Source organism: Fukomys damarensis, unplaced genomic scaffold (assembly GCF_012274545.1).
Source record: "Fukomys damarensis isolate Sample0158 unplaced genomic scaffold, DMR_v1.0_HiC HiC_scaffold_23, whole genome shotgun sequence".
Classification (NCBI taxonomy): Eukaryota; Metazoa; Chordata; class Mammalia; order Rodentia; family Bathyergidae; genus Fukomys; species Fukomys damarensis.
In genome coordinates, this window is record NW_022900935.1 from 13,547,759 (window position 1) to 13,575,339 (window position 27,581).

The 27,581-nt window shown below is 44.1% G+C and overlaps 1 long non-coding RNA gene across 4 annotated transcripts in view; it reads left to right on the forward strand.

Moving 5' to 3' along the window:
* Nucleotides 1-27,581, forward strand: part of LOC104876965 — a 228,846-nt gene that overhangs the window by 32,730 nt on the left and 168,535 nt on the right. The gene's annotated exons all lie outside the window — the stretch shown is intronic.

Genomic DNA, 27,581 nt, shown 5'->3' on the forward strand with positions numbered 1-27,581 from the left:
ATTATTTATTCATGGCTATCCCCCAGGGTTACAGCCTTAGGGGTTTTGCTCTGCTCTTGTCAGCCTGGAGGACAGCAGAACTCAGCCACTTCCTTGAAAGGGATCTTTGGATGTAATGGCTGTGCACAGTGCTGCACCAGGAGAGCTTGGAGGACTCATTAGAGCATTACCTTGCTCTGATAAGTTGTTAGTTAAAAGCTCACCTGGAGGAGCTTTTATTACACCCCACAGAGAATTCTTACTTCCTACTAAGAGCACATATTCAGAAGGAAGAATTTTATAGATGGGATAAATGACTAACCATTCTGAGTGTTAGTTATTCAAGCTTTACATAGCCATGCTCTTTGGGCCTATAGAAACCCAGCCCATTGTTGATTGTGTGGCAACCATAGGAATAATATTTGGACAGAATTAGGGATTAAACAGTGTAATGAAAATAATAGTAATAAGAATAGGAAAAATAATTTATGTAATTTCTATACACCAGTCACTCTGATTAGCACCCACAGTAGCCTAAATAAAGGCCCCCCAAACTATCCACATTCTAATCTCTGGAACCTAAAAATATTACCTTAAATAGCAAAAGTAACTTTGCAGGTGTGATTAAGTTGATCTTAAAATAGAGAGATTGCTGTGGATTATTTGAGCTTCTCCTAAATGTAATCACAGTTTTCTTATAAAGGGAAGGCAGAGGAAGATATGGCGCAGAGGAGAAGGAAGTGTAGTAGTGGAAACAGAGATTAGAGTGATGTGGCCATAAGCCAGGGAAAGTCAGCAACCACCAAAAGCTGAAAGATGGAAGGTGCCAACTCTTTCTTTGAGTCCACAGAAGGAACTAGCTTCTGACACATTCATTTTAGCCTCATAAGACTCATTTCAGACTTCCAGAATAAATTTCTATTGTTTCAAGCCACTAAATTTAAGGTAATTAGTCACAACAGCGAAAGGAAATAAACGATTTACCTTATGTGTTGGCTTTCCATGGCTGCCACAAAACACCTGAGGAAAGGTTTATTTTGGTTCATGGTTTCAGAGGTTTTATTCTATGCTCTTGGGTCCACTGTTTCTGGCCTGTGGTGAGACAGAATATCATAGTGGGGCACAGCTGCTCCCTACAGCATCCAGGAAGCTGGGGTGAGGTGGGAACAAGATACGGCCTTCAAGGACACAGTCCCCCTAGGACTACTTCACTAGGGCCTACTTCCTAGGTTTTCCACCACCTCCCAGTTGACCATCAGATTATGAATCCATTTGACCCCTAATTGTCTAACCCTCAAAATAGTGATGAATATCAAAATCTCCTGGGCACCTTCTTTATGACAAGCCAGAGTTAGAGGCATTATTCCCTGGGAAAGCCCACCTGGGTAGGGTGTGCGGCCCCTGTCCTCCAGGCAAGGTAGGCACTGGTGTTTCTCATCCAGAGGGGTTACTGCCCAGTCCCCCTAATGCCGAATGAGGCAGAATGTCAGCTCCAATGCCTAGAGAATGGGTAGAGCTGGCAAAGGCCAGGTGGGTGTGAGCACCTCAGTTATCCTACAAGATTGAGACAGAGCTTTCGTTCCTAGGAAATTGAGATGCTGGGCCAGGAAAGCAAGATAGAACCCAGCTGGTTAGGCTGAATCCACCCTGCAGGATCTGGAAAAGCTTGTGACTCACAGTGAATGTGGGTGCCCAGGGCTCATTCCACCACTAGTTCTCCAGCAATGGGATGGGTCAAGCTCAGCATCAAGCCTAGCTTGCAAGTGAGAGGCTGGGGCTGAGGCTGCTTGCAGGTCCCCATCTGTGCTCAGAACCAGCGTGGGTCAGGAGGAGAGGTGCAAGGGGCTGGTGGGCCACAGAATCCCCTCCAAATGAACTCTCAGGTGTGATCATTGAGCAAAGTCCAGAGCATTGATACTGAAAGTATAGTCCCAAACCAGCAGCATAGAATTGCTTGGGAATTTCTCACAATTGCAAATTCTCAGGTCCCACTCAACATTATTGAATCAGAAACTGAGGTTGCAGGGGTGGGGGGAGTCCATCCATCAGAGTTAGCCTTCCAGGTGGCTCTGCTACCTGCTAAAGTCTAAGAACAATTGGCTCAGAACACCAACTGGGATCAGTGGGTTGCTCTGGGAAGACAGGGGCCATAGCCTAATCTTTCGCATTGGCTCCCCTCCACCCATGCCACACAAGTGGCAGATTTCCCAAAGATGCTCACATCTGTATCCAAAGCAACCCTCTGCATAAAACAGTCTTTTTCCCCCTTTTCAGGGATATGAATTCCTATGAGCTGATGAGAATCTCCTTTCATGGGGGAATGTGGGAGGAGTTCAGGGGAATCAGATATTAACTAAACCTTGAAATACGTTTTTTTTTTTTTTTGCTAAATGGATGCACAGTCTTTATTTAAATAGAAAACATTTCTGGCTAAATTTGGTGGCTCATTTGTAGGAAAACCAGCAAAAACCTGACTTCTGGTGTCTCAATGATTTAAGCCATGTTAATATTAGCTGATGGCTGAATCACAGGGAGAAAATCAACAGATTCATTCTCTCAGGGGCAAGGAGGAGAGGGAGCTCCCAGCTGAGTCAAGAATCCAAAAGTACTGTGTCTGAGTGATTAATGGCATCAGACCTCTGTGCCCTCTTTAGCCGGTGCAGCCAGTGGCCTCAGGGAACCCCTGCAGCATTCAGCTTATGTGCAGAAGTTCCTGGGGCTTGGGGACAGGACGTATGGGCATCAGGGAGAAGAATGAGGGAATAGAAACCTTCTCTGTCTTCGCTCCCTGGCAGAGCAGCTGGCTTGTAACCTTGAGCACCATGAAAAAATGATGACTTGACTTCATTAAGGCCTTGTCATCTTTCCCCTACTGACAGCTCTAAAAGAGCACTCCTGTCTGAGCAAAGTGGGATTCCAGGGGCTACTGGGACACAGAAATCACAGTCTGAATTTTCAGAGAGCATAATCTTCCTCCTCACGTTAAGAAAATGCTTGTTGGGGAAAATAAGTGGGTGGGGAAAAATTCGTTCTCGTTTCCTCAGTCCTGAGATAAGGGCAGCAGCTGAGATGGACTTGGGTTTATCCAGCCCAAGGGAATTCCCCCGGGGTAAGGCAGCATTCTAGCTTTCCAATGACCACCTTGGTGTTTCTTGTTTTGACTTGATTTCCCTGCTGCCCATGGGGCTCAATCCATTGATGTCTACTGAGCTTCTGAAAAGCCCTAAGGTGGCCTCAGCTACACGTGGATAAGATCTCCTTGGAAGCATCGTTCCTTTCACTTCAAAGAAGCACAGGCTGGGAGAGGGGGAGGATAGGCACCTTGTTCTATTTGACCCACAGATGGGACCATATCTGGAGTCCAGGTCCATTGGACCTCTGTGGGTCTTTAGGTCAATGAGATACAGAAGCCCAGAGAGGACTGAGAGCTTCAGCTGTGCATGAAGCCCCAGAGAAAGCCAAGGCCTTGCGGATGGCCCCCCACCTCAGCGGAGAGGATGGACTTCCAGCTTCTGGCCTGATGATCTCTGGCATGCACCCAACAATTTAAACTACTTTAAAAAAAGTCTTACCTTCTAAAAAGAAGTTCTAAAATGGTATAATATGGTTAAGGATAAGCAAAATACCAAAGACTTATAAGGAAAAAGAACAGCCCCTGACTGGATTGCTTCAAACTCTTTTAGTATTTAATTCTACCTTTACCTCTACATCTGTGCTTGCAGAGATCTTCTCTTTCTTGATTTGTGGGAAGGAAGACTCTCCCATGGCTTCTTCCCACTTCACCTCTAACCTCATCATCCCCATTTATTTTTATTTTATTTTATTGAGTTTATTGGTACATTTTAGGTATACAGTACAATTACATTCATCACTGGTATCTTGTACCTCTACATGTCAGGTCTTGCTTCTCATTTTTTTTCCCCTAGTCCCTGCCCTGCCTTCATCCCCTCCTCCCCTCCCCATTTACAAACACTTTATTTCCATTTTTTTTATTTTGTCATTTTTTTTTCTTTTCCCTTATTACCTTTCCCCTACCCTTCCCATGTTCCCTACACCTTTAGCCCTTTTCTTCCTATTTCATGTGGTCAATTATCTCATCAGGATCTTGTGTACTATTATAGCTTTTCACACCAGAGAAACTGTTTGGTATTTACACATGTGTGAGTTATTTATTTCACTTCGGAGTATATCCTCAATATGTATCCATTTTCCTATGAATGAATCTAATTTTTCATTCTTTATGGCTGAGTAGTATTCCATTTTATAGAAAATCCACATCTTTATCCAATTTCCAACTGATGGGCAAATGGGCTGTTTCCAAGTTTTAGCTATTACAAACTGTGCTACTATAAACATGGGTGCACATATATCACTGTGGTATGATTCCTTTAATTCTTTTGGAAAGATACCCAGCAGAGGGATGGCTGGGTCAAATGAAACCTCTAGTCCCAGCTCTTTGAGGTATCTCCATATTGATTTCCATAGTGGTTGTACCAGTCTGCACTCCCACCAACAATGGAGAAGGGTTCCTTTCTCCCAACAACCCCGCCAACATTTGTTATTGGTTGATTTTTTGATAGCAGCCATTCTTTGTGGGGTGAGGTGGAATCTCAGTGTTGTTTTCATCTGCATCTCTCGAGTGGCCAGTGATGTGGAACATTTTTTCATATATTTACTTGCTGCTTTTACTTCTTTGTCTGAGAAATGTCTGTTTGTTTCAGATGCCCATTTTTGAATTGGGTCTTTATATTTGGGGGGGCTGATTGTTTTGAGTGCTTTATATATTCTAGATAGTAGTCCTTTGTCTGAGGAGCAGCTGGTAAAAATTCTTTCCCACATTGTAGGTTGTCTCTTAGTTCTGTTGATGGTTTCTTTTGCAGTGCAGAAGCTTTTTAATAAGATGAGATCCCAGTTGTTGATTCTTTCTGCTAGTTCCCGTGCTACTGAGGATTTGTTCATAAAGTCTTTTCCTGTGCCAATGTCTTCAAGAGTTCTGCCTAACTTATCTTCCAGCAAGTTTAGTGTTTCTGTTTTAATATTTAGATCTTTGATCCACTTGGATTTTACTTTAGTGCATGGTGAAAGATAAGGGTCTAGTTTTAATCTTTGGCAGGTTGAGATCCAATTTTTCCAACACCATTTATTAAAGAGGCTTTCTTTCCTCCAGTGGGGATGGTCAGCTCCTTTGTCAAAGATGAGGTAGCTGTGTACATCTGGAGTTGTTTTTGTGTTTTCCAATCTGTTCCACTGATCCTCAGGTCTGTTTCTTTGCCAGTACCATGCTGTTTTTATCACAGTGGCTTTGTAGTATAGTTTCAAATTGGAATTGTTATACCTGCTGCCATGTGTCTGTTGCCTATGATGGCATTTGCTATTCTAGATCTCTTCTGGTTCCAGAGGAATTTTTGGATTCTTTTTTCTAGTTGTGTGAAATATAGTGTTGGAGTTTCAATTGGCATTGCATTGAATCTGTATAGCAGTTATGGTAGTATGGCCATTTTCACTATGTTGATTCTTCCTACTCAGGAGCAGGGGATATCTTTCCATTTTCTTATATCCTCTTTGATCTCTTTTTTTAGTGTGCTATAGTTTTCAGTTTAGAGGTCTTTTGCTTCTTTCGTTAGACTGATTCCTAGATACTTCATTTTTTTGGGATGCTATTGTGAAAGGATTTCCCTAATTTCTCTCTCAGAGAGTCTGTTATTTGTGTACAAGAAGGCTATTGATTTTTGGGTGTTGACCTTGTATCCAGCTACTCTGCTAAAAGTGTCAATTAAGTCTAGAAGTCTTTTGGTAGAGTTTTTTGGGTCTTCAATGTAGAGTATCATATCATCAGCAAATAATGACAGTTTAACTTCTTCCTTTCCTACCTTTATTACTTTAATTTTTTTCTCTTGTCTAATTGCTATGGCTAATGTTTCCAGAACTATAGAAGAGGAGTTATCGAAGAGGAGTAGTGATAGTGGGCATCTTTGTCTTGTTCCTGATTTTAACATGAAGGTTTTCAGTTTTTGGCCATTTAATATGATGTTGGCTGTTGGTTTTTCATAGGTAGCCTTTATTAAATTGAGATATAGACCATCTATTCCAAATTTTTGCAGGGTTTTTATCATGAATGGGTGTTGAATTTTGTTAAATGCTTTTTTTGCATCTATCGAGAGGATCATGTGATTTTTGTCCTTGACTCTGTTAATATAGTATATTATATTTATTGACAACGTATGTTGAACCATCCTTGCATCCCTGGAATAAATCCGACTTGGTCAATATGTATGATCTTCTTGATAATCCTCTGTATTCTGTTTGCTAGTATCTTATTAAGGATTTTTGCATCTATATTCATTAAGGAGATTGGCCTGTAGCTCTCTTTTTTAGTTGCATCTTTCCCTGGTTTGGGAATCAAAGTGATACTTGCTTCCAGAATGAATTTGTAAGTGTAGCTCTCTTTTTTAGTTGCATCTTTCCCTGGTTTGGGAATCAAAGTGATACTTGCTTCCAAAATGAATTTGGAAGTATAGCTTCCCTTTCAATTTAATTGAAAAGATTGAAGAGTAATGGCAATAGTCCTTCTCTAAATGTCTTGTAAAATTCAGCTGTGAATCCATCAAGACCCAGGCTTTTCTTTGTTGGTAAATTTTTAATTACATTTTCAATTTCATTGATTGTAATTGGGGTGTTTAAAATGTTTTTATCTTCTTTGTTCAACGTTGGTAATTCATAAGTATCTAGAAATCTGTCCATTTCTTCTGTGTTTTCCATTTTGTTAGAGCACAGGTTCTCAAAGTAGGTAATGATTATCCTCTGGATTTCTGTTGGATCTGTTGTGACTTCACCTTTTTCATTCCTGATTGCATGGATCTGAGCCTTTTCTTTCCTTTTTTTTTTTTTTTTGATAAGGTTAGCTAAGGGTTTATCAGTTTTATTTATTTCTTCAAAAAACCAACTCTTTGATTCATTTATTTTTTGTATTGTTTTCTTAGTTTCCACTGCATTGATTTCTGCTCTTATCTTTATATTTTCCTCTGTTGTTCTAGTTTTGGGTTTTTGTTCCTCTTGCTTCTCTAGGAGTCTAAGATTCATCATTAGGTTGTTTATTTGAGCTCTCTTTGTTTTCCTAGTGTGGGCATTCAGTGCTATGAATTTTCAACATAGAACTGCTTTCATTGTGTCCCATAGATTCCTGTATGTTGTATTGGCATTTTCATTTATTTGTAAAAACTGTCTGATTTCTTCTTTAATTTCCTCTGTGATCCATTGATTGTTCAGGAGAGTGTTGTTCAATTTCTATGTGTTTGTGAAGTTCCTATGGTTTCTTGTGCTATTGATCTCCAGCTTGATTGTACTATGATCTGATAATATACAGGGAATAACTTTGATTCTTTTGCATTTATTCAAACCTGTTCTGTGAGCTAGTATGTGATCTATCTTGGAGAATGACCCATGTACAGCTGCATCCTAATTTAGATGTAACGTTATTTTCACATAAGTATGTGATCAGACTTTGTTATAATTCTATTTCCCTTCTTGAATAGTTTATTTTTCTTAGAGTTAATTATTTCTGAACTATTTCACTTGCATATTTTCTACATACATCCCTTTAAAGTTTTCAAAATCAATAGTATGCATCATCAAGCTATCATGAGTTTTGCCAGGGATTTAGCTCAGTGGTTTGGTGGCCTGCCTTGCAAGCACAATGACCCAAGTTCAATCCCTGGTACCAAAAAACAAACAAAAAAACAAGCTATCATGAGTCTTGACACACACAAAAAAATCCACATTATCGCATATTTTATCATCTCCTCCTTTTAATTGCTGGAGTCTTCCATTGTAAAACAAAATTCTTTCCTTCTTATTTCCAGTTGTCCAGACTAATCTGTAGGCTTATTGTACAACTATCCTCTAGAGACTACCCTCTTGGGCTGGATCCACCATTTCTTGATCCTTCCTTTTTTTTCTTCCTTGAGTTACTCTCTAGTTTTGCTGGAACAGATCCTCCAGTAGTTTAAGGAAGGGTGCACCAAAAGTATGCTATCCTTGAGTTTTTCACAACTGAAAATATTTTTATTTTATCCTCACAATTCTAATTTGAATAAAAATTTATAAAGCAAATAATAATAATACTTCAAAATGTGATACCATTGCTCTTATGGCTTCAATATGTTCTTGAGAAGTTAAATACTCATTGTCATTTTTTTCTTTGCATATAGTATTTTTTTCTCTTTGAAAGCTTTTAAGTGCTATTCTTTATCCCTGGTGTTAGTTAGCTTTTCCATCGCTGTATTCAAATACCCAAGAAGAACAATGTAAAGGAGGAAAAATTTATGACAGAAGAGTATGGTAAAGCAAAGCTGCCCACCTCACACAGAGAGGGTGCAAAATCCTGAAAGGAAGAGACCAGGGACAAGATACAGTCCCACGGGGCCAGCTTACATGGCCCACTCCCCTCAACTAGCCATCTTCCCCTGTTTCCAGCACCTCCCAATAATAGAATCAAATTATGAGCTCACCAATGGATTAATCGCTTACTAAATCAGAGCTTTCATGATCCAGACACCGCCAAAAACCCAGCAACTGGCACATGCATTCTAAAGGACATTTCAAATACAAACCATAATACTTACATAAGCTCAAAAGTAAAAGACACACTGCAGTTCCAGCAAAGATTTTTGATTCAGTTCTTTGACAGTGTCTTTCCTTTTTCCTCTGTTCTCCCTTTGGATTCCTCCTATTAGTTAGATACTGGAGTTCTGGGCTGGCTCTCTAATGCTCTTTCATTTTTCCCCTCAACTTCCACCTTCATCTTTTTCTTCTGCTTTTAATGGATTTCATCTGTATCCTCCAAATCCTCATTAAATTGTATTTTTCTTACCTATTCCTAATTGCTTATAATTCTTCCTTACTGTTTTGTTGTTTTAAAGTATTTTTCTCTAACGGGCCAATATCTTCTCTTATGGCTCTGAGTATACTACTTTGATATTGTTTTAGTTTTCTTCTAAATTGTGCATTACCTCTCATCCTTTGTTTTCCTTTTTTGTGTTTTGTTTTGTTTTGGCTTTGAGTTTTTGTTTTTTGAGACAGGGTATATAGTGCAGGCTGGTCTTAAATTCACTACGTAGTCCAGGCTGGCCTTGAACTCATGGTGATCCTCCTGCTTATGCCTCCCAAATGCTAGAATAATAGGTGTGCACTACCACTCCTGGCCCTTTGCCTGTATTGATGGTATTTTTATCTTTTTTCTTTCTATTTTACGTTTGATTCTTTTTTATTTTTTGTACTGGGAATTGAACTCGGGTCCTTGAGCTTTTGAGGCAGGCAGTAGAACCACTGAGCTAAATCCCTGGCCCTATGTTTGATTCTTTTCTTAAGTGTCTAGCAAACTTTTATTGTTCATTCATGATGTACGTACTAAATATAAACTCATTAACTGATGGGTGCCTGTTTAAATAAATTGTGGCTATACATGTGTAAGGAGGAATACGATTAACCTATTAGAGTGACAAAATTCATCAATCCTGAAGTGGAAAGATACACACCCTGTTGAGTTGATAGATGGGGAGCAAATTTCAGAACATCAGGTAAAGCTTTTTCCATTGCTTCTCAGCCTTTTGGCTAAGACCAAGGTAAAGCTTTTTCCTATTTTTGTGAAATATCTGTAAGCAGCATGTCTCAGACTTTGGCAGCCTGTGAGAATACATTCCGATGAACACCAAAGATTATGGAGGCTCCCAACCTTGGTGCTACTTGACTGCAAGAACAGAGCTCTCCTCCAAAGATCTGGTCACTTCTGAGAGTCCCCCGGGGCTCTGTCTGCTCTCATTGTCCTGCTCAGTTGGAGGTCAGCCTCCTCACTGGAAAAAGTGTCTGAGACTCCTAGGCCTCCAGGATCAGGCGCAGAAGCCATGGGATCCGAGAAGGAAAGGCAGGTGTGTTCTTCATTGCCCTTTCTGGGGCTCACCTGTTCAGGCCTTGCTTACTTCCTGGGGCCTTTCTGTCCCAGAAGTGGCTCATGGTACAAATGCTCATTTCTCCTCCGGTGAACAGGGCAGGTCCTGCCTAATGGCCTCCAAGCAGACAACAGCATCTCGTACAGTGGTTCAGTATTGGTTCATTCCTTGAGGGCTACAAGAGAGAGTCATTTGCTTAACGTTTTGTAACAAAAAGCCCATTCAAAGAGTTTTTCCAAAATAAATGTCTACTCCGGAGGAATGAAGTCTCTATCCCTTTCAGGACAAAAACTGTTTATTTCAGAGCTTAACCATTAAGGTTAAAAAAATACCTTATGTCCAAGAATTTCAGCTACACAATCTTTACATGAGCATTTAAATACGGAAAGTGTGCACCAAACATGTTAAGCAGAGAGGTTATTTCACAGTAATGAGATGAAGAGTGATTTTTCTTAATTTTTGTTTTGGCCTATCTGCTTTTTCTGTAATAAACATAGATTATTTGTAAACATTTTTAAAGTTAAAAGAAGACGATGAAGCATATCGTTCACATTCTTTCGGCCAGATCCTTAATAAAGGTGCTCAATGCAGCGGGTATGGGAACTGCCTCTCGTTGGCCACGTGCCCCTGGGAGAATCCATCACGCTTTACATTTCCACAGCAGTTGACTTTGCAGCTGATGCGAATGCCTTTTCAAAGAAGACTTGTATCAGCAAACATTTATTCTAAGGTCTGGATAGGAAAAGAGCCAGTAAGATGGAAACGGTATTCTCAGTCAGTGCCCCAGGCTTGCCTCCCCACCTCTCTGTTGCCCATGGCCCCCAGCCCCAAGGGGATGTTCAACCCAGAAAATCTCAACTTCAGGAGGGCTCTTGGCTTTGGAAGCCAGAGGAAGCAAAGCATGGGTGCTGGCATTCCAGGTGTGACTTGTGGGGTTCTGGAGGCAGAGTCTGGTGTGTGAAAGGGCTGGCAGGTCCTGGGCATCAGAAACAGTCAGGGCCATGTAGCCGCCATCTGGTTAATAGCTGCGGGCTCTTTAGCAGTGAGATCGGAGGATGAAGCAGAAGGTGCTCAGATGCTCATGCTGGGTCCCCTCTCTGAGGTCCTTCTTATGACCCAGAAGATGTGCCCTGTTCCTATAACCTAGTACCCTAGGGTCTCAGCTTTCCATCCTAGTGCTGATTTCTAGAGCAGTCTAGAGTCTGGGCCTACCAGCCTCTCCTGCTCCCCTTAGCTCTGTGGGAGGTGGGCAGAGTCTGGCATGGCACACAGAGCCTGCCAGTTGCCTCAGCCTGGACTTGCCAAGCACTCAATGTTGTCTCTACCAAGCCTGGGGCCATTGCTGATTTTTCTTCCATCCTGTATTAAATATGGTCAGTTTGGTGCTCAAGTGTAAGAGCTTTTGTGGATACCCCCGCAAAAAACCCCAAACGTATGCCTTTATTGAGTCCCTCCATCGCATACCTGTTTGCTATCTCATTTGTTTCTATTTATGACTATTCTTTTTTAAATGTTTTTTGGTACCAGGTCCTTGAACTCGGGTCCTTGCGCTTGCAAGGCAGGCCACCGAACCGCTGAGCTAAATCCCCAGCCCCTGGTTATGACTATTCTTATGAATTCCCCTCGGTTCCCTCTCTTCCTGCCCCCATCCCCTCTCTTCCTTCTTTACACTGGAATGGAACCCCCTCGGGGCAGGGAAGACTCCTGGTGCCTCAAACTCCCCCGTCTGCACTCACCATTCACTTCTCTGCCAACAATTTTCCCATGCAAGCAGCTGGTCCCTCTACCTCTTCTCTGTTAAAGCGTGTTTTTCAGAGTGTAGAACTACTAGGGAGTTAACACCAAGCAGCCCTCAACCAGCCATCGGAAAAGATTAGCAGGTCAGTGTCCAGCTCCTTGCCTTGGGATGTGACAGCTCTGATAATATTCTATACCGTCTCCCGGAGGCTTCTGCAAGGATGAGTCCCAATTTCCTAAACTGGAAATCCACATTAGCTTCTTTCCCTTCTCTGTATTACTCGCCATTCTTCTGCCTGGAGTTACCTGCTATAGTTCTGGGGGGGCAGCCCACCTGCTCTGTACTAAGCCTGCCTAGCAGGACCTCTAAGGCCACACCCATCACAGTTGGCCTCCTTTTTCGAAGAGCACTTGCTGAGGCGTTTAAGGAGGGAGGAGGCACAGTTTCTGGGGACCTGTCAGTTCAGTCCTTGAGTTGAAAGGAACAAGGAAACATTATGCTGTCAGAGAGCTGCTGCTTTCCTCCTCAAAGGCACACGCAGAAGCATCCCCTTCCCTACTGTTTCTCAGGAATACTAGTTCCTATCTGGTGGAGGTGGTCCATGAAAAATGAGTAAAGATGAGGGTGTAAAAGGTTTTCTCTCGTTTGGGAAAGGCATGCTGTCTCTTTAATGTGATTGGAAGCTCAGAATGATAAAGCCCAAAGGAAATGAAGTCAATCTTCCTCTGATTTTAACTAGAGGTGTGGAGTAATAAAGAAGGAATTAGCTTTGGAAGCAGATTGGTTTCATTACTCTGAGCCTCAGTTTTCTCATCTTAAGTGTGGGAATAACAGCTCACTTGAGAGAATGGTGTGCTGTGGATGGGTGGAGGTAGCTGGGTGGCAGTGTGTGTTTGGTGGGTTTTTAGATGTCTAGACAAGGAGATCCATTTATTTTGGAAGTCAAGGGAGTCTGTGAAATTAAGGCCAATGTTTTTTTGGAAGCTCTGTGGTAGTCAGATTGTCCCATATTTTCAAGTTGCTTTCAGATCTCTTGCGCTTCACGGTGACCATTGCTTTCAAGACAAACCAAGAGGCTGGTGTTTGTGTGTGTGAGGTGGGGGGAACCTGGCCCTGAGCCCCCTTGCTCCAAATGACTTATCTGGTTCCCTAAACTCTGTTGTACCTCCTGTCCCACACAGGGTCCTTGGTGACTCATACATTCTACACAGTGGCCATGGAGTTTTCTCCACTGTAGCATTTGGGTTTTCTGGTACTGGACCCATCACAGCCTTGATGTGATGCTATAGTTTGGATCTTAAATATGTCCCAAAGGTCTGTATGTTACAGGCTTACTCCTCAGCTTGGCACTTTTGGGAGCTGGTGGAAACTTTCAGTAGAGCCTAATGGAAGACTTTGAGTCATTGGGGTGTGCCCTCCAATAACAGTTATGGGATTCCTGTCTTCCTCTTTCTCTCTTTATCCATTTTTAGCCATGAGGTGAATGGCTGTGCTCCTCCATGTGCTCCCTGCCATGATGTGCTCTGCTCATCCTAGGCCCAAAGGACTGAAAACTTCAAAACTGTGATCCTAGATGAATCCTTTCTCTTTATAAGTTGAAAATCTCAATTGTCTGTAACAGTAACGTAAAGCGGATGGGCACATTTGGCCATCAAACTCTTCTGCTCATTGTCTCCCACTGCAGGGGGAAAGCCCATCTCACACTCAGTGGTGAAGGCAGCGCTCTCCCAACTCTTAGCTTCTCATAGGACCCTCTATTTTCCAACATTTCCAATGAACTTGAACTTGTAGGACCAGATTGGGCCTTTCTTCACAGACTTGGAGAAATCTATTCAGGGCTGGGTTTGAGAACAGTCTGTGTGATACTTCACCAGATCCATATCTGACTCCTGCTCTTTAAAATTAGCCAGAGATGAGTTTTCAGTGACTTCCCATTTAAATAAACTACACATCCATTTGGTTATACAGATGGTCTCCAACTTACAATAGTCAACTTATGACTTTTTGACTTTAGGATGATGCAAGAGTGATACCCATTCAGGACAAAGCATATATTGACTTTTGAGCTTCTCTCAGATTAGTAATATAAAGTACAACACTCTCTCGTGATGCTGGTCAGCAGCAATATGATCCCGAGATTAACAACCAATACCCTACAGTGGTCTGTGGGGCTAAGCTAGGATGCTTAGTAGGTTAGGTATGTTTAGCACATTTTCAACTTACACCATTAGGGTGAGTTTAGCACAATATAACCCCACTTTAAGTCAAGGAGCATCTGTATATATTTCTTCTTTCCTATTTGTATAGGGTCCTCCACCTCTTCAGAGGCTGCCTCCTACTTTGACCCACTCCTTTAGAAGTAGTGGTTATAAGTCCTCCTTGCTTATGCAAGCTGAACGTGCCACCTCTTTCTGCTGGGCCGTGACTGGTACACAGGGTCCTTGCATTTTAACTGATGGAGAATCTTAGTTACAACCCTGGGACTGTTTGTTCCCATGAGAACATTGTGTCTCCCAGAATATTCTCTACCTACAGGTCACAATTCCTATGCCCCAGCACCTGAGATGGTATAAAAATTAGAACTTGGCTATATAGTTAATGAAATTACATCTTTGTCATTTCACAAACATTCCTGGTCTTCAACAAATGGCCTTGATTATATTTCTCCTTATTTTTGTTTTTTTCTTTGTAGATGTCAGTTTTTGGAAAAGGCAATATCTTGAGCCCTAGGACCTGGGAATAAGGATGTACTTTTTGGCATTTTTATAACACTTATCAAAATGAATGGCTCTCTGTTAGAATTTTCAATCGATTTTATTTACTTTCTTGTATGTCTGTATGAAAAGCCCCTCTTTCAGGATTTTCTCTCTCTCTCATTGATTGGAATTACTGAGAGCTATCCCAAGGGCCTGGAATCTGGCTGGAAGGTGCTTGTGAAATTGGTATATTTCTTCTTAAAATGTAATTTTTCTTTTTAAAAAATCAATAGGCCCATTGTGATCCCTTTACTAGAGATTAGATCTGCTTTTCTTTAATAAATATTAGCATTTACTTCAGAATACCTCTGAACGATGTTTTGAGGGACATGAGTCTGATGGACTCTATCTGGAAGCTCCTGCAAAGGGTTGCCAAGTTTCTTACTTTGTTAGCGGATGAGTATTTCTATCATACAATACATGTTCAATGAGTATTTGTAGTATGAATGATTGCAGAGGTACTAGTTGCCTTCTGTCCTCCTCCCCATTGTGAACAGGCACAATCTACCACTGTGGGGAACATTTCCAGGGCCTGGGACATAGCAGGCTTGGGTGCAGATGCTGTGGGATTTTTGTAGTAACCGCCGAAAACCCATTCACACCCGGCAGCCCACAGTCTTTCCTTGTCCTTCTCTCATCCTTAGCTTCCAGCAGCAGCGCGGTTTGACGATGCGCTGGTGGACGGATTCTGGGCATTTTTTGTGGACTCTGATCTGAACGGTGCGGCCTCTCCTGAGGTGGTGGCTTTCCCTGGAATATTCCTGACTGCCTTGCTGGGCTGATCTCTGCTCCAGTGTGCACTATTTAGGGTGAGGACCGGGAAAGCCTCTTCCTGCAACTCTCCCTGGGCCACACTCCTGGGCCACCACCAACAAGGTGGATCCTTGAGGTGACACATTCATGTAAAAAAAAAACCCGCCATATAACATCATATAAAAAGATTCTACATTGCTATTGTTATGCCATGAAAAAAATGAAAGGCTAACATTTTGGGTGAATATGTTCATCTGTCTTCCAGCTGTTTGTTCTCGGGAGGGTTTATTTCTTATTCTGAGCATATGTCCTGGTTTTTGCTGTTAAAATGTTATTTCTTTCATGAAATGATAGTAATTAAAAATCTTTACTCGCTGAAATTAAAAAAATTTGCAAGTCACCCTATTTCTGAGCTCTGACTTGGAGGGTGAAGAGCTTCGGGCTTCTGTGTTGAGGGAAAGGGCATGAGATGACCACAGCTGTCTGTGTGAGCAGTGGTTTTTGGTGATGAATACAAAAATCCCATGGAAGCTTGAGCAGAGCCTGCTGTGTCCTGGGCCCTGGGGACATTCGGGAGAGCTGCAAACTGTCTTCACAGAGGGGAGAAGGGCGGAATGCATCTGGCCTTACTGCACTCATTCACTCTACAAATACTTATTGAGCACCTACTATGTGCCAACCATAGTTCTAGGGCCACAGCAGTGAGCATGACACATTCTCTGCTGTCAGGTAGCTCTCATTAGGGGTTCTGTCTGTCTGGAAGATTTACGGATTGCTCCTCCAACAGCTCTGGGAAGATAGTCATGACGCCTCCATCCTCACTGCAGGAAACCCGAAGCAGGGAAGTCATGACCAGTGGTAGCTATGCTTTGGTGCCCTGCTCTGCCTCCGAAGCTGGGCTCTTCCTGTGGACCAAGCCCCTCCCAGTGCTCACTCTCAGGGAGCAGTCTGACCCTGGGACACCCTTCCTCAGGGAATGTGCTGTGTGGGACCTTGGAGCTGGTCTGCTCTGTGCGACTTCTACTGCCTAGATGTTGTATCAGCAGAAGTCACAGGCCCTGATGATCCACTCTGACTCTGTCCCTTAAACTAGTCTTGCATAGCATAGCAATAGAACAGTGGAAAAGTCCTGGATCTCACTACGGCTCCACCAGCGATAGCCGAGTGACTTTGAGGCCACCCCTTCCCCTCCTCATCTTTGCTCTGGGTCTTCGCATCCTCACCAAGCATTTGCAGCCAATCATAAACTAGCACATGGGAGAGCACTACTTTGACCGCCCGGACAGTAGAGCTGCTCCATGAATGCTAGTTGACGTGGAGGTGCACACGCTGAACCTCATTCCTAGGCCTGCAGACTTCATTTGGCTCATTGATTCGCCTTTAAGTGATAGATTTCATAAGCTGAGGCACTCACCAGGATGGTGCAGGAAACCCAATTTGGCAAGCCCATGTGTTGGTACTGATGATGGTGAAGGTACCAGAGGAACCTCCGGCCCAGAAAGTAGATGCCAGGAATAGGTGGTCTTATCACTGGATCACCCTGGAGGAGCCCAAGGGACTTTCTTTGAAGAGAAGGCCACTTCTGTTCCCCAGTGGAGAAGCAGAGCAAGAAGAGGCACAGCCATTTCGCTCCCTCTGATGGACCAGAATGAGGAGTCCACAGCTGTGGGGTCTGGGAGCAAGCAGCAAAATCGTGACCCGGAGGAAGGTGCCCGGCTAGAGTCGAACATCTCAGACGAGCCCTTAGGCGAGTGTGCTGGAGGAGAGGTCAGCAGCTGAGACAAGGAAGAGCGGACTAGAAACCAGGGAAGGGGGCTTTACACACTCCTGGCTCCTGTCTGCCCTGGACACACATCAGAGTGGGCACAGTGGCCACCCGGGTTTGAGGCGGAGGCCTCCAAACCCCTGGGTTGAGGCCCCTAGCAGCCTGCTAACAAGGAGAAGGACTCATCTTGGAGGTAGACCCTTAGCTTCCCACTTTCAGCTGCCAAAGAGTGAACCCCGATAAGTGGCATTACCCACCGGCTGGCAGGCAGGCGGGGTGCCTGACAGCTACCAACACCCTCATGGCCGGTGGGTGTGGACAGGTTCAGCTGCAGGTAGGCTTGTCATTTGTCTATGGATCGTAGCTACAGAAAGATCAGATCCCTGGAGAACCCAGCAGGAGGCTCCTTCTCACTTAGCCTGAGACCTGAAGCAATTACCAGAATTATTCAGGCAAAAGTCCCACAATGGAGTCACCGAGTTGGGGAAAATGCAAGCAGCGTCTTCTTTTTTTATAAAAATCCTCCCTTCCCTATTGCAGAAGCTGTTGTGTTAACCTTACTCAAGCCTGGACTCAGCTGGGGTCTCATTGTGCGCCCCAGGATTCACACCAGCCCCGGCCTTGCCGACTCCTCCCAGGGTGATTGCGGCATCGAGTTAAAATTGAGCAGATTAGTAAATAGATTCTCATCTTTGTGCTACACAATAAATAGCACTGGGAAGAACACATGGCAGGATTACTGGGTAAAACCCTAATCAATCCGTTTGGGAGCCTTGCTGTGAGAGATCACAGAGGTGTTCACACGTCCCACGAGAGAGCAGCTGAAGTTGCTGAAACCTCTGCCAGGCACCTCTGAGCCGCCCCTCCAGGACCAGAACCTCTTATCAGTCCCTGTCCCCCTCTCCCCCTCTTTCTTTCTCTTTCTTTCCTTCCTTCCTTCTTTTCTTTCTTTCTTCATTTCTTTCCTTTTATTTTATTTTTTTCTGTACCGGAGATTGAACCCAGGGCCTCTGCACTGAGCTACAGCTCAGCCCTTAAGTTATTTTTTATTTGGAGGCAGGCTTTCATGTACGTCATTCAATTACTCAGGCTGAGCTTGAACTCATGAGTCTCCTGGCTTGGGTTCCCAGAGCCCCGGGATCACAGGCATGTGCCACCATGCCTAGCTCTTGCCTGGCCATTGGAGGAACTCAGACAATCTCTTCACAGCAGACTCTGAGTCCACCCAGATCAGGTGGGTCCCAGATGCGTTCCACCAGCCATGTGCCTGGGCCTGGCATCCCTTGGCCCTCATCCCATGGGTCTGGCCACTAAGCCTGGACTCCACCTTGAGTCTTGGAGGATCATTTGTACGTCTCAATGTATCTAGAATGGTTCTTAGCACAGAATAACTCTTTCAGGTGGTGAAGGGGGACACGGGATTGGGGACTCCTCTCTGCCTGTACCAAGGCCCCTTAAGGGGTTATCATTACATCCCAAGCAGGAGGCAGCTTCAGGCTTCTGAAATGGAAATTGAGAGACTGAAATCACAAGGAGAGTGGTTCTTGGGCTAATGGCAGCAGGGCTAACCCTGGATCCACTTGCTCAGGAGGTTCTTGTCATTCTAGGATAGGCTGAGCCCTATATACGCAAGGCCCACAGAAAGGCAGCTAGTTATCTGAGTCTAAGGATAGCAATGAAGGTAATGGGCAGGAAGGGGACAGATGGCGACCCTGACTGCTGATTACACATGTGTGACCCTGTGAATCACAACCAGGACTTCTGTCATTTCCAGCAATCCCTCCATCTTGGCGACCCAGTGCACACCTTCTGTCCTAGCCTCATGACGTGAGCGAGTCACGTCAGATTCCTTCCTGCTTATAGCTTGACAGACTGCATTGGCTGGATTTATTTCCAACCATTCTCTTGTTTGCTAATTTAAGAGATGTCCATTTTCTAGTACCAAAATACAAATCCCTTTACTAGCTATCCAGTTTCACTCAATACGACAATCACTAGCTCAGTGCAAGCATTTTATCTTCCCAACCCATGAGATCACCTAAGAAATTAATCGGAAAGCATGTGCTGTCTTCAGGGCTGTATGCTCAATTTGCACATGTGTGTGTTAACTCCTGGGTGATCTCCTGGCTGCCGTGGCCTGCAAAACATGCAAACAAGGAGGGCTATTGGGAAGACATGAGCTGGAGAGGTCAGAAGCTCCTGCCTGATCTTGAGCCTCCAGAACCACGCTCCTGTGCTCAGAGCCAATCTGCACCCTGCAGTTTGGACTCTCTTCCTACTCCCATGCCCTCTCTGTGTTTCCGAATTCAGCTTTTTTGTTGTTGTTGTTCGGGGCTTTGCACACTCTTTCTGGTTTTGATCTTCTCTGGGGTCTCAGGTGAGAAACTCCATCTTCCTCTTTCATTCACGACAAGGTGAGAACTACGCAGAACTTCCCACTTTAGCTGCCCATTGTTTTCATGCTCATCTCTGTAATGGCTCTTCCAGGCCACTATGCGGGCAGAAAGATCTTAAGAATAAAGTAAACCTGACTTTAGATTTGGGCCACAGCTCCTCATTGCCTTTGGAACCTGGCATGGTGTCCTGTCTTCTGGGCACTTGAGAGAAAGTGTGCTTAACAGATGTCCACTGGTTTGCTGTTAATTTTGGCAAGGAATGGAGCTAGAAAGGGTGGATTCTAACATCTGGATCCATATGAGATGCTATGAATGTCTACTCTGTTGATCTACACAGCATTTCTTTCCCCCTTTTTGTGATTTCTTTGAGATAACCACATATCTGTTTCAATGATCAACAGATAATTGAAATGAACTTAGTGGCGTAAATGTTTTTGTTTTGTTTTGTTTTGTTTTCGGTACCGGGGTTCGAACTCTGGACCTTGTACTTGTGAGGCAGGTGGTGGAACCACTGAGCTAAATCTCTGGCCCTAAATTTTTTAGAAATGTCTTTTATGATTCTGTATATTCTGTGAATTCAGCAGGGTGGTCTTCCTACTCTTCCTGATATCAGCTGAGCTGCATCCCTTGAGGTTGGGGTGAGCTGGAAAGCCACTCATATGGATAGTACTGGTTCCAGCAGTCAGCTAGGAGTTCATCTGAGGCCCTTGATCTGACCACCTCAGTTCTCATTGATGACCTCTCTATGTTCCTTAGGCTTCTCAGGACAGAGTGGCTAAGTTCTAGTAGGGAGCATTCCCAGAGCCTGGAGCAGAAGTCACAGATTTCATAAGCCCAGGTTTGACATAGAAAAGTACCTCATCCGTGGCACTGTCCTGGTCAGAATGGTCACAAACCAGCCCAGTTTCAAGAGGAGGAGGAATGCATCACACCTGTCAGTGCAGTGCATGCTGAAGAGTTTTGGGCCCTTCTTAATCTACTGTTTTAATAGGTTTTGTGTAGCTATAACAGAATGCCTGAGACAGAGTAATTTATAAAGAACAGAGATTTATATGTTAGATCTCTGGAATCTGGGAAGTCCAACATCAAGGAGCCTGGAATTTATGAGGGCTTCCTTGCTGTGTCATTCCATGGTGGAAGGCAGAAGGGCAAGAGAGTGCACACTAGAGAGGGAAAAAGGAAGGGAAACAGACTCATCCTTTTGTGATGGTCTCACTCCCCAAATAATTAACTTACTTCTGCAATGACACAATCCGTTTATGAGTACGGAGCCCTCCCAAAGGCCTCACCTCTCAACACTGTTGTGTTGAGTTAGATTTCATCGAGTTTGAGGGACCCATTCAAACCATAGCACCAAACCCACCTAAAACTGGAAAACTACCCGAGGAGGTTTTGTTCAGAGCTCTAGGCCCCTCATAACTGAGATAGACAAGTGGCCCAGATCCAGACAATCAAACTCTCTGTCCCTACTTCTAGGGACACAGGCCCTACAGTGGCAATTAGATCAAGAATAGGCAGCAGGATCCACTTAGACCCCTCATCAAGATTCAACAGACTGTAGCAGGAGTTTGATCAGCTGGGATGACTGAAGCCTAAAGCTGTTTGTAGCCTGAGATCTCTTTGAAACCATCACCAAAATTCTGCCTTTGGAAACAGTAATGCAAATATTCGGGAAGGAGCAGAGCAGGTAGAGAATTTGAGAGAGTGGGGAGAGGACAGTAAACAACAACGATGATGATAAATCCTCTGTAGGCTCATAGTCCTCGGATGTCTAACTATATAAAGTAACCAAATCTCATTTTGCTAACACTAGTTTGAAATTAGCTCTTTTTTTCCCCTCATTGAGTTTATTGGTACATTTTAGGTATACAGTACAGTTATATTCATCATTGGGGTCTACAGTTAGAAAGGTTCTAGCTAGGAGGAAGCCATTCATTACGGTTTGATTTCTTGTCTAGAAAATAGTCTCAATAGAGGTAACAATTACAGGCCAAGTACTGTCCCAGGGTAATGCAAACATTTCTTTATGTAATGCTCATAGGAACTTCGGTGAGTAAAAAACTATTTTACCCAGTTTTTAATAGAAGAAAACAGAAGCTCAGAGAGGTTCATGCCCTATTTAAAAGTAACACAACCAGTATACGGCATAGCTTTACTTGAACTCTTTTAAGCAATAAACCTATGTTCCACCCACTACTCTGTACTGCTCCTGGCAGCTCACGTAGACCAGGCAGACAAGGCAAGGTTAGAGTGTGGAGGGTTGGTATGACTTTCCGGGCAAATGTGACAGCAACATAAGGCCATAATGAGAAAAGGGGATCCTTTAGTCCTTGTAAATTCTTCTTTGGGGCATCTTCCTAGAATCACCAACTCGTGGTTATAATTAAGCAGATATGGGCCATCAGGTAGTCTACTATTTTGGGAAAACGGTGTCTCTGCATTTCACAGGCACCCCCTGGTGTTAACTAGACAGGAAGAGGAGAGAGACGGAGTGAGCATGCAGGTTCCTCTGTCCTGCCCTAGGGTCCCTTGAACGGTTCTGCTCAGGCTTCTAAGTTCTCTGCTGGGCTCTTGGGCTCCTGTGGGGATGACTGCCCCTCTTTCATTTGCAAGCCACTCTGACGATCCTCAAGGAAGTGGGTGTCAAATGAGGAAGTGAGTCTGCAGAGCCGATGAGGGCAGAGTGGAGATTAGACAGTTGGCCAAATACAGAAATGACCCCTCCCCACCCACAAACATTTGTCTCAGTACCCGCTCCCCATAGGGGTCAGGTCAAGGCTGAGATGTCATAGCTGGCAAATGTCTGCATAAGAGAGAGGCGGGCACTGCACTCACATTTACTGAGCACCTATAAAGTATTTAGCCAGTAGTAAACCTTGGATGCCACTTCAGATACTGAAGCAGATACAAAACCTCCTCCCTGGATCGCCTGCTCTATGGCCCTAAGCAAGAATTATGCAGAATTCAATTTACCTCTTGATGGAAATGCACTTGAGGCCCAAGTGAAATAAATAAGTAAAGCACACACCTGATATACTAAACATACATTTTCCTGTCAGCGATGGTTCTGCCCCCGTGGGGCTTGAGTTAGAATGTACAAGTTGAAGCTACTTTTAGACACCTGCTTCTCCTGAGGCCTTGGAGACAGGATGGAATCCTTAAAATTTCTCTGGTGGAGGAGCCCCCTTTGCAGCTCTGGGGATGATTAACCTCGCCATAATTGCCTTCACTCCCCCTGGCTCCTATTTGAGGCCTGGGTTTAGATGTCATCCCTCGCACTCCAAATTCTATTGACTTTCACAATAACCTTCAGGGCTTCTTCCAGTGGAACATGGAAAAGCTCTTTCTTGGCAGGAGACGTTAAAATCCAGTTCCCATGAGACGCATCAGTAGTGATATCAGCAGTCACTTTGTCCCCATTTGGGCAACAGGAGGGGAGCACTGACCATCTCTTAAGGGACAGCCAGGGAGGTGCAGGGACCCTTAGTTGGCAACTGAGAGAGGGGTATTTTAGATTATTTCTTCCCTCATGTCTTGGTAGCTATGGATGTCCACACTTACTATGCAGCCCCTGCTGGTGGCTGTAACCAATCACAGTGCTAGCCAGTCCCCCCCCCTCCCCAGGGCTTGCAGATACACCTGTCAGTGGCTAAGCCACCAGCCCTTCTGCCCATCAGGCCTTCAGAATGCACCTCCCTCCCCAAAAGAACAGGTCTCTTGAACCTTTCCTGTCCCCTCCTTTACCCACAGAGCCCTGGGACGATGGCTCTTTGTGGATCCTGGTAGCCCCTTTGCTGGAGCGGGACTCGGTTTACTTCCCATACCTACCAATGCACACTTAGCAGAGTGAAGATGGTTTCTGTGATAATCTGTAGGACTGCCATGATAAAATGCCACAGGCAGGTGGCTTAAACAACCGAAATTCATTTCCTCAGAATTCTGGAGCCTTGAAGTCAAGGTCAAGATCAAGGTTGGTCACTAGTCGAGTCTATCTTCCTGGCAGATGGAGCCTTCTACCTGTCTTCATATGACCTTTTCTCTCTGTGTATGAGTGGAGACTGAGAAAGTGGTAGAGCTCTGATTCTTTCTCTTCTTATAAGGACTTCAGTCCTATCAAATTAGGACTCTATCTCTATGACCTCATTTAACCTTAATTACCTCCCGAAAGGCCTTATCTCAAATGCAGTCGGAGTGGAAGTTGGGGTTTCAGCTTATTAACTTGGGGAAGACAATTCTGCCTCTAATAATCTCCTTCCCCAGGATAAACCCAAACACTGCGCAGAGCCTGGAGACCACTTATCCCCCTTTGACCAGAATCCTTAAAAGCCAAGGCCAGATTTGAGCTTTCCCTATGTTCTTGCATGTGTTCTTAGGATAATCACAGCCATTTTCATTGCACTGAAAAATACAGACAGACTCAGAAGTCTCTCCTGAGCCTCCAGAAGCTCTGTGGATCCTGCTTAGCTGCCCAGTCCATTCCATAGTTCCCCATCATTCTCACCCTGCTCTGTATGAGTGCCTGTCAGAAAGGTGCATCAAACCTTGGGAACTTCCTTCTCCACTGTGAAGCCCCTGCCTCTCGGTGTGGCGGAAGGGGCTGGCTAGAAGATGAGGACCTGCAAATAAGGGCTGGAAGGCTTGGGGAGAGAAGGCACCAAATGCTCTCTCAGTGTGGCTTGTTGTGGAGCAAGCCTGTGGGTGGATGCACCAGGGGACGAAGAAGGTCAAGTGGAGGTTCAGAATAGCTGCCTACAGCAAAGCCACCTCCGTCTGACACATCTGGAACTCCCTCACCTAGCAGCATGCCGAAGGCTCCTTTCCAATGAGCAAGACTGGGCCTTGCGCTTGTAGCTCTGCTCCTTTACTCCAAGGGCTGTTGGGGGAGGGGGTTGCTGTCCACATCTTCCTAACCCCAGTGAAATGTTGAAACACAGCCTTGCTTCCATCTGCATCTCCCTGGGCTTCGGTTTTGCCTTTCCAGGACACTTGAGAGAGGCTTCTCCTCTTGTATCAGGTGGACTTGATGGATCTGTTGTGTGCAACTGCACTGAGATGCCCCACAAATGGTCCTGCCTTCCAGTCTAAGAAGCAGTGAGACCCTGCTGGTTTCCTACAGTCCCAAAACGGGGCCAGAATTCCCTGGAGATCCATGACGCCTTCTTGACCTGGCTGCTGCCTCCCATTATGTCCATATTTATGTTACCCCAGCCTTATCTCGCTTCTGCAGTTCATTTTTTATTCATTCACTCAACAAATATAACACAGAGATTCCAATTATGAGCTGGGGCTACAACAGTGAACAAGTCAAACAAGCTTCCTGCCTGAATACAGCATATTGTCTAATCTGGAACTGCAAAAGAAACCAGCGATGAACATATAAAGGGTACAGACCCTGAAGAGGACAGCAGTGGATGCCGTGGGAACATCTGGTCATGGCCTGTGCTGGTTTTCCAGGGCTGCTGTTGCTAATCACATCCATGTTTTTGTTTAAAACAACAGAAATCTATTTTCACAGAGTCTCAAGATCAGGAATCTGAAATCAAGGTGCTAGTGGTGGGTGTGCTCTCTGGAAAGTTGCCCGAAGAGGACCTTGTCTGTGTCTGCCTAGCTTCTGGTGGTTGCTGGTGGGCCTTCCCTTCTCTGCCTGGCAGCTACATCCCTGCCTCTAGTCTCATGGCCTTCTCCCCGTGGGTCTGTGTCCAACTTCTTGCTTATAAAAACATCAGGCATTATTTGAGGGCCCATCCTAATCCAGTATGGTCTCAAGTTGCCAACCCTATTTCTCAATAAGGTCACTTTCACAGGTAGTTGGAGTAGGAGGATTTGCACATGTATTATAGGGAAATATAATTCAATTCACAATAGGACTCTTTATGTGGACCTGGATCATCAACTTCCTGGAGGAAGTAAAATTAATTTTTGTAAGTGAGTAGGAGTTAGCCAGGGAAAGAATGAAGTCCAGGGCAGAAGAGAGGTTGAAGCTCTGGAAACAATATAGGACATTTGGTCTTACTGGAGCATTCATTGGAAGTAGGACTGTTATGTGAAGGAACCAGGGCTGGAAGGTACAGGGTCCTGCATTACACGTAAAGGAGTTTGGATTCTATTCTCAGGACAATAGGAAGCCACGGAAAACTTTTATGCAAGAGATTGGCATGGCTATATTTGTATTATAGAAACATCTATAATATGGTCACATGAAGAATTGATGAAAGGGTCATCCTGTGAACAGGGAGGCAGATGAGGATTACTTCATCTTAGTCCAAAGTAAAGAGGATGGCTTAGACCATGATTAGGGCATAAGAAGTAGAGAATGGTGGGTGGGTTGGGGAAATATTTATGAAATGGAATCAATAGTACTGTATGATTGAAGGAATGTGGTGAAATGAAAGAGAGGAACAAATGGGTTTGGGGCTGGCCTCTGGTCCATCAAATTCTCAGAAAGGATGGATCACACTGCTCACTGGGGCTTAAGTAAAGAAGGTGAAGTCCCTTACCTAAGGAATGTACACAGGTGCTTAGACTTTGATATAAAATGAACACATCATTTACACAACATGGTGCCAAGTACCTGGAGGGTGAGGGTCCTTCACAGAAAGCTCTGGTCAGGTTTCTGTCAACATGGAAAAGCCAAACATTATTATATTGTTTGGAGGTAGTGAGTTTCAAAGGAGAATAGTCCAGTCAAGGACATGACCTTTCAGATGGAGGTGGGATGGGAATACAGCAGGGAAGAGGGGAGATTGGCTAAAGGAAGAGTGAGCTCTGGGGTCACTATGACGCCCAACTTCTTTATGACATTTTCCCATCTCCCCTTTCACCTCCTTCTTTACCTTCTCCCAGAGCTGTGGACTAATGATTTCTGTGCCCCCTTCTCTACCTTCAGCTCACCTGGACTTACCTTTCTACCCCTGGACTGAGGCCTCCAACCTGGTCAGCTAATGGGAGGCTCTCAATGGGCCTCTCAAGCTGGTTGCAGGCACACAGTCCCATGACAAGTCCCAGCAACTGCTAACCCAGAGCAACTCTCAACGAAAGCAGTTGACCAAGAAAGTTGGAAATGAAGTTACATTTTAGAGTCTTAGAATTACAGAGGTTTTAGAATACTGGATGAAAAAAAACCCCAGGATAATAAGAGTTGCCAATTATGTGAAGAGCTTTGCGTGAATTATCTCATTTGATCTTCACAATCCCTTAAGTATTGCTCTCTCTGTTTCACAGATGAGGAATGGAGGTTTAGAGGGTTAAGTGACCTATCCACAGTCACACGACTTGCCCAAGGTCATACAAAGTCAGGAAGGAAACTCAGGTCTTTTTGATGTTTTTTTAAAGCCTGGGATGTTGATTTCCCATCTCCCAGCAGGGAGGATCTTTGTTGCACCATGACCCCCACAACTCCATCAGTCAGAAGAGGGACGGCCCCATGCCCAAATCAACACCACAGCCAGGCTTACTCGAGATTTAAAAAATGATCTCAGATACAGAAATTATGTTAATGATATTCTTTGCATCGTAGCTCATTATCATAAAAAGTCTATGCAAGGCCTTCTGTTGTTTTATGAGCTTCCTCCCTGTTTTATCCTCAGTACTCCTTCCTATTCCCTTTCTTTCTCTAGGTACTCACTCCAGTATATATGATATATAGCCTTATATGCTCATGGATCTTGTTAAAATCTAATCTTTTTTTTGTTGTGTGTATGTGTTTTTAATTTACACTAATGGTGTTATGCTATAAATCTTGTTTTGGCTCTTACTTTTCCCCCTCTGCACTATGTTTTAAGACCTACTCTTTACACAGCTAGTTCATAGCTTCAAACGCACCCACCATCTTCTTCTTATCGATTCTCTCAGGGTTCAGCAAAACAGAGACAGTGATTGAATTATCTTTCTAGTACATTTCTCTCATGAATCTGTACAGGAATAGCTCTGGGATGTATACCCAGGAAAGGATTTCTGGCCCTTAGACTTCATGCAAACATAGTTATACAAAGTATTTCCATAACACTTTTCAGAATCTCTGCCAATTTATTTTGTCATTAGCAAGGATTCCTATCTCTCTATTTTCCCCCAGTACTTGATTGCAGCCTCCTCTCTAATTGTATGACTCCCTGGAGATTGGTTGGCATGCAAAAATGAGGTGAAAAGACCATGCCGGTCACCTACTTCAGAGTAACACTTTCTCCCCAGCTGCTGGTATCAACAACTGCCCACATACCACCTGGCCTATGGCATCTGCAAATCTACCTCTTT